Below are 7,387 nucleotides of genomic sequence, written 5' to 3'. Positions count from 1 at the left end.
TATATCTACTGAAAAAAAGTTAGCAGTCTGCATTAAAAAAAAAAAGAAAAGAAAGAAAAAAAAAGAAAACTACTGATTTAGCTAATGCTAYCCTATCTCCATAGGAGATTTTGATCTCATAAAAATGCTTAAATTTTTGGAGAAGTTCTTTGTTCTACTGATTTCAACATTTTATGTCTGAAGCTCACAGCCCATCTCTACAGTGCAAGGCTTTATTTATTAAAAAGATACTCCTCTTTACTTTCGAATGTCATGTCTTTTAATGATGCTACATTCTCTCTCTCCAATAGYACAGGAAGAAATCTCCCTTTGTGTAATACAGTTGCTGTTTTTACTAGATGTTATCCTGTCAACGAGCATGTCTGCTCTCTTCCCTCCTGGTCCTTCTGGGTCCCTTCTCAATGAAAAAGTTTCTTTGACTCTTGTCATCACGGGGAATTTTACTTTTGCTGGTTTCTGGTTTGACAAAGGGTTATCGCTTAAARCACAAGCTGAAAGTATAGCAAGATAAAATTTTCAGCATCATTTTCTCACCATTTTCACAGATTTTTCTTCTGAGCAGCACCTCAGCCCAAGCACCTCTCAGTCGTCCACACTGGTACCCAGGTAGGTAGAGCTTGTTTAGCACCAAGCAATGCCTGAGAGTATTTTGTGCAACATTATTTCCACTACATTTTTCAACCCTGGATTTCTTCATTGTTGGATTGTCTATTTGGACTGACATTTGTTCATGGTTTCCTTCAGYTTTGATTACTTCTAGCAGCTTTGTGTTATCTGCTAATTTTAGTACATCACATCTCAGCTCCTTCCACACATCATTAAGAGATGTGTCACACAACTCCAGTGGAAATCCAGACCCTTCACTGCTATGTACACACATACATAATTTCGTATATATATATATGCAGACTTGCTTTTCTACTTTTTGGATTTCTACTGTTTAAATCATTTTTAGTCAGTGATAGAATTTTTTTTCCTTTCAGCCATGATATTTTTAGTTCACGTAACTCTCTCTGATAAGAGCTTTTATGCAAGGTGAAGTAGGTTTTGTCTTTGTTATTTTGCTGAAACAAAGACTGTTAGTGGATTGAGAGGTATCATTTCTCTTCTCATGTTATGTTTGCAAGTCCTCTATTTCTTTAACAATCATATCAACTATTTTGCTTGGTACTGATATCTACAATAAGTAAATACTGCTATAGATATAACCAGAGCACCGCATTAACCAGAACTGTTTGTACTCTAACTACTTCAGAAGACTGCCATGAGTTTTCTAGAGACAAAGTTGTAAGTTGCAAAGATGTTGCAACTTTGATGAGCACAGAGCAATTTAAACATTTATATATTCATTTTTCCCAGAGATGCTGAACATTTTCTGGCTTTAATTAGTTTATCAGGCAATCATATAACWTGAGTTAGTGTGTTTGCCATTCCTGGGGTGGGATTCAGTGCTGGCCACTGGAAACATTTTCATCATATACCACACCGGCAATCAGCAGCTTATATTTGCACACACATCCAAYTGGTATCTTCACATCTAACATCTCAAATCACATTTGTATTACCAGACAGGGATGACCATGCCTTCCTTTTATGTCTTATACCTGTTTTGCACACAGATTTTRTATCTATTTCAGTTAGTGGTATGGGAATTTTTTAGTGAAACAATTAAATTAATGAAAATCCTAATGAAGGTGGAGTTATCAAGAAAAGATATCTTATACTGGTATAGCTTATTCTTGCAAATCTGAAGGAACACGCTTTATCTTCACATCATCTCTACCTGCTGAGAGGGGGCAGTTGCATCACAGTAATTTAAGTATACCACATTCAGATTAGAAGAGTTAARCTGATACAAAAGTGTGTGCTGTTTAGCCTAAAGGACTCATTGAGAGTTAAAAGGGCAGAAATTCGATTTAAACATTATCAGTAAATGCTTGCTAAAAGCTAGCATTTAAAACAAAAATATTTGTTACTGGAGTTTTAGCATTGCTGGGAGGTTGGAAGGGGCACTACAAAAGGCAGGAAGCTCAGCGTTAGCATTCCCCCCATGCACAAGCACCTTCTCTGCATGTGTGTGTTTTAATTGGTACTTTATTACATACAATATATTGGTTTTCTTGGCCATGGGTAGGTGTCTACGTGGTCCAGTTTCCACGGTGTCAGCAGACAGCCCTAGCCTCAAGTCTCTAGGTGCCCACGCACCTCAGGCAGGATTTCACACACTGGACTTCGGACCCTCCAGCTTCAACACGGGCTCGCCAGGGCTGGTGAGCTTCAGGGCTCTGAGCTAAGGAGTCAGGAGTGAACATTTGCAGATACTGGAGTTTTTGTCTTCTGCTTCAAGCCTTTCTAAGTTCATTTCATCATTTTCTCTGTATCTATCAGGGTTAGAAATTCAAATTTAAAGAAAGCCCAYTGATTTAATATATTCATATAAATTGAAGAGCAGAGGTTTAAGAAAAAAAAAGAAGAAGAAAAGAAAAAAAGAACTGTGACTGTGAGATTAACYGTAGGTGCAGAAGAGCTGATGACAGCCCAGAGTGGTCAAATACATAGGCAAAAGCCTGTGCATGGACCAAATTCACCATGGCTCTGTGGGATTAGAGGCAAGTATCTGAAAAAAAAAATTGGTTTGTTATATGGCAGGGACGGGGATTTGGAAACCCCAGCCACCAGGACATCCATGAAAGATCGGAGGACAGYAAGTGACAGAGAAGGTTCTGTTCTCTCTGACACCAAGAGCTGCCAAAATGTTCATGTCAGGGCTTGGGGTTTTTCTTTTTTTCCCCTCCTTGGGTAGGCAGAAGGAAGGGAGTCCCAGGCATGTTCCTCACAGCCTCCCTCTCGCCCTACGAACACTGCTGCTGGGCCCAACTTAGAAAGAGCAAAGAGTTTCTTAGGAGAACACGTGTTTGGGGGAGCCCTATAACATCATTTGTGTGTGAGTTGTGTGGGGGGGGTTAACGTTGATAATTTTGAGTGTTTGCTTCAGCATCTCATTACATTCTTTAATGAAACTGTTGGCAATGAGGCAGTCTCTTTTTTTTCTTTTGGTTTGAATTTCTAAAAAATATAATTTCAGCAATTTTTGTCTGTTCCTACATACACACACAGAAATTGCTTTAGACAGGAAGAATTTTCTAAATTGAGTTAGACTCGAATCAAATAAATGAAAACCTATTTTTAAAAAGCCCTATGGTAGTTTGCATTCTCAGAAAAATTCTTGTATTCCCAATTGTTTTTTAGTAAACTTCCATCAGTCTGTTTAAAGATCTGCAAGTGTGAATATTCATATTTCAAACATCTGGCTTGCAAATCGAGCATTTCAGAAGTACTAGATCCTCACTTAATACAGAATTGTCAGTAAAACTTCACCAACAACCAACTCTTCCTTGCCAAGGGCCCGCTCTGCATTATTCACGCAAATAGGTGGGTTTCTTTTCCATTGACTGGAATGGGAGCAGAATCCATCCTTAAGTAGTGGCCCCCCCCCCGGTTTAATCCATGACAAGAGACAAGCACAGAGACCCTTTGAAATGAATTTCAGCTTTTGTGTCCCATTGGWTGTCTGAAGCAGGTGTCAATTGGACCTTTTCCTGTCTGCCCTGGTTGAAAAGCAAYATGTTGTAGTCAAACCCACTTGTAAACGCAGCTTAATCAATTGTAGTATTTTACAGACGAATCCCCCTTGGGGATCTACTGAAAAAAAACAAATGCTACTTGAGGTTAAATGCCTCAAGTCAAAAAAGGGTTAATTTTCTTCTCTCTCCCCACCTCACCCCGCTCCAATTCCCATTCTATTTCAAGTTGTTTCTTGTTTAAAAAACATCTCTTTAGTGTCTCCATATACAGTAAAAGGCAGACACATACGCAAGGGTCTTGCCTCCACTGAAGTTCATCTATTTGTAAATCACTGAAAAGAATTTCCTTTTATAATGGGCCCAGCCACAAACTTTCTATTTTCTTGAGCCAATAATCTTATCAACCACCTGTTTTGTGGATTTAGCACTGAAAACAGCCATATAGTTTTTAACATTATGAAAAGGCAATTCTGGAACTAAGTAGCAAGAGGCTGGTCCAGATGCTGTGCTGTTTGGTTGACTTAAAAAAAAAAAAAAAAAAAAAAAACCAACCTGTGTGTTGTGCAGTGACTTAACTGCATAAAATGAATGATGGTTATGATGGTTATAGCCAGAGTGATAGAAGGATAAATATTATACTTGACCAGCTAGCACCACGTTGCTATTCAGTGACTGACCCTCTGTTTTCCTAACAATRTTTCTAAAGCCCCTCAGAGGACTCGCACAGGGTCACACTACCTCCTGAAGTCAATTCTGACCTCACTAAGATGTTATCAATTTAAAGCAAAGAAAAAGCTCAGGTGTTGATTAACAGCAAATAGCTGTCTGAGATAGCAAGGTGGAGCCCCAGGTATTGCTTTTTTCCAGGCTATTTTGTTTCAGGCTTACAGTTGTCTTCAGGGTTCAAGAGGAGTGAAAATCTCCTACACACAGGTCAGCTGCTTTGAATAACCACGTCCTTCGATCTTCAGTGATTTCCTCRGCCACACGTACCAGCGTTCCTCTTGACTCTGCACCTGTACCAGCCATTCTCCCTTTCTCACTATCATAAACCCACCACAGCAGTGCAAAAGGGAGCATCTAGCCAACCCGACACTGTGTCTCCATCCAACCAGAGCAATGCTCCAAAACTTTTGCTCTGATGTGGTCAGCAGCACTATGCTTATGATGTCCTCTGCATGCTGGAGGGTCACCTTGATCTCTTCCCACTTAYGCATTTTTTCATGGGCATGCACTAGGCATCAGTACTTCTTCAGAGGCTCACTGAGCACAGTTCTCCAGTTAGCCCTGTGCTCTGGGGGTTTCATCCACATCTGCTGAGACTTTCACCATTCCACCATGGACCACCATGATATCCAAACTCTTGATATCCAAACTGCACTTGAGAACAGCAGTGATGTACACATTCATTTCCCAGATACTATATTTAAATTCAGGTAGGAGAGAACATTTTTCTAAGAATCAAATGCGTTAGATGAGAGTTCTCAGATTTTCTATTTGCTTCTCCTTTATTATACTCTTTTACATTCATCTTTTGAATGAACTCTGCTCTCCAGTGCCTGGGATGCACCCCAGGGAGTCTATCACTATTCGCTATTATGACGATCATTGCTGGTACCAGGGTACCACAAACATGGGTATCTCTGTTAGAAGCTATATTAACAGAAGATACAAAAACCAGCTGGCCCAGTAACACAGATGGAAGGACTATTCCATAAAATGTCCATTTTTTGTTCAACAAAAATTTAAGATCTCAGTGGTGTAACATAAAATATAAAGAGAAGGCCACATATGCTAGTCTAAATGATTTCTTCAGCTGCAGTAAATAACTGTCAGCCTAACACCACTGTTTCCTTACAACATACCAAATGGCTGTGTAACAGGCATGCATTCACTGAACATACTGTCACTGTTGTTACAAAAGATGGATTTACTTCATATGATATCTTTTTGCCTGCATCTCAACAAATATGTGTGTTTTAAAAGCCTGTTACTAATGTAGTGGATCCTTCTGAGATCTCTGTAGGGAATGCAGCATCTGTCATTGGGCTCAGATTTGAGATACCTGTGGGCTCATTACCAAAGCCTCAAAGAAATATGTAAATAGCAGGAAAAAAAAAAACTGCCCTCACACTCCAGATTTCTACCACCTTTGTTAAACAAAGTATCTCAGTAACAACAGGACTATTGCATTTTTCCATTTAAATTAATACATGATGTGAAGTACTTCTTTAGAAATGTTAGCTGGGGATTTGATTACAGAAAAGAAGATATCCATCACTAATATTATTTAGCTCCTAAAGCACTGGCTCTAACCTGAGATGGGAAACCTCAGGGTAAATTCCATGCTCTAATATTACAGGCATTATAATGTGCAGGTTTCAGAAACAATCTTTTTTTTTTCTGATGTGGTGTAACTTTGACTTGAACAGACAGAACACTACGCAAAAACATTAAGAAATCCTGAGTATCAGCTATCAAGCAGAGGCACTGGTTTGGTAAGAACAACAAAATGAAAGCCACAAAGAGCCACATAAGGCAGGACCCAGAGCGCGTGCTCAGTCTAGGACATCCTCAGCCCGGCCAGGGCAGCAGTGTGTCCGCACAGAGCATGTACTAGGTGATGTGCCACCACCAGCATGGCTTAGCAGTGCCTGAAGGACACCAGGTGACTCTCATCACCWGAAGCTCTCAAGAGATGAGCCATATTTTTGCTGTTTTTCTCTGTGTGAATGAAGATTTGCTGCAGTGGAGACAACTAAACTCTTTTTTCAGGAGGAAGTCAGCACCTCATCCCACCAACAGGCTATAGGCCTGTGCTTCAGTCTCGCAGCTGGTYTTCTGATTTGGTTTTTCTTTATTAAGTTTCTGGCCTTCACAGTYGCAAGAATAGCCTTGAAAAAAAAATCCAGCTGCAGTGCAGTGATGTGATGCTTTTTCTGAGGAAGTAAAGAGGTGCAAACTATAGGTCTGRAAGGTGTGAATTGCTCTATTTAGTGCTATTGTTTAAAAATATTAATATATTAAAAAAGAAAAAGAAAAGAAAGAAAGACTGTTAATCTGTTAYATTGGCTGGACACTTTAAGCAGAAACATCCTCTAACCAAAGGGCAAAACTTCCAACACCAGCGAACCAACTCAGGCCCTCAGCCACACGCTCTGTCACGGGGACTTACTCCGTTTCCACCCACCAGCGAGGCCTGGGAGGACACAACGCCGAACACCCGGACCCGAAGAGAGGATGCAACGCCAGCCGCCCGGGCCTGCTGCTGGCTCCCTGCTCCTGGCCGTGCCTCCGGCTGGCTCTTGCAGGTGGCTGGCAGCCCCACGAAGTGCACTGGAGGGGGCTAAGCCATCGGCCGAGCACCGCCGCAGCGCCGCGCCGCGACTCGCTAAACCAAAGCGACTCCGCCAGGTGCCTGAGCCTTTATTCCACCCGCAGAACTGAGCCAGCCTGGCCACTTCTGCAGCAATGTAACTGTGCTCACGGGAAAGGGGCTTGCTGCTTCCGCTGTGTTGCTCTRAAGAAGCAAAAATGCCTTGTGGCAAGCTCTTATGAAAGTCAGCAGAATTTAGGTTCTTTGGGCACTTTTGAAAAACATTGCCCAGTGTGCTTAGTCCCACACTCCCGTACTGCCACATCTTGGCAAATGCTACAGTGTAGCTGCACATCATCTGTACAAAAATGTGCAGCACATTGAAAAGTGAAAATGTGGGGGAGTGTAAAATAAACAGAATTCAGTATGAGAACAAATAAATAGCAGGAGGGAAACTGGACTGGACTGTCTTCTCCATTTCCATATT

Source organism: Rhea americana, unplaced genomic scaffold, assembly GCF_003343005.1.
Source record: "Rhea americana isolate MKP2758 unplaced genomic scaffold, rheAme1 scaffold_109, whole genome shotgun sequence".
NCBI lineage: Eukaryota > Metazoa > Chordata > Aves > Rheiformes > Rheidae > Rhea > Rhea americana.
The sequence above is the reverse complement of the archived record's forward strand: the minus strand, read 5'-3'. Positions refer to the sequence as shown.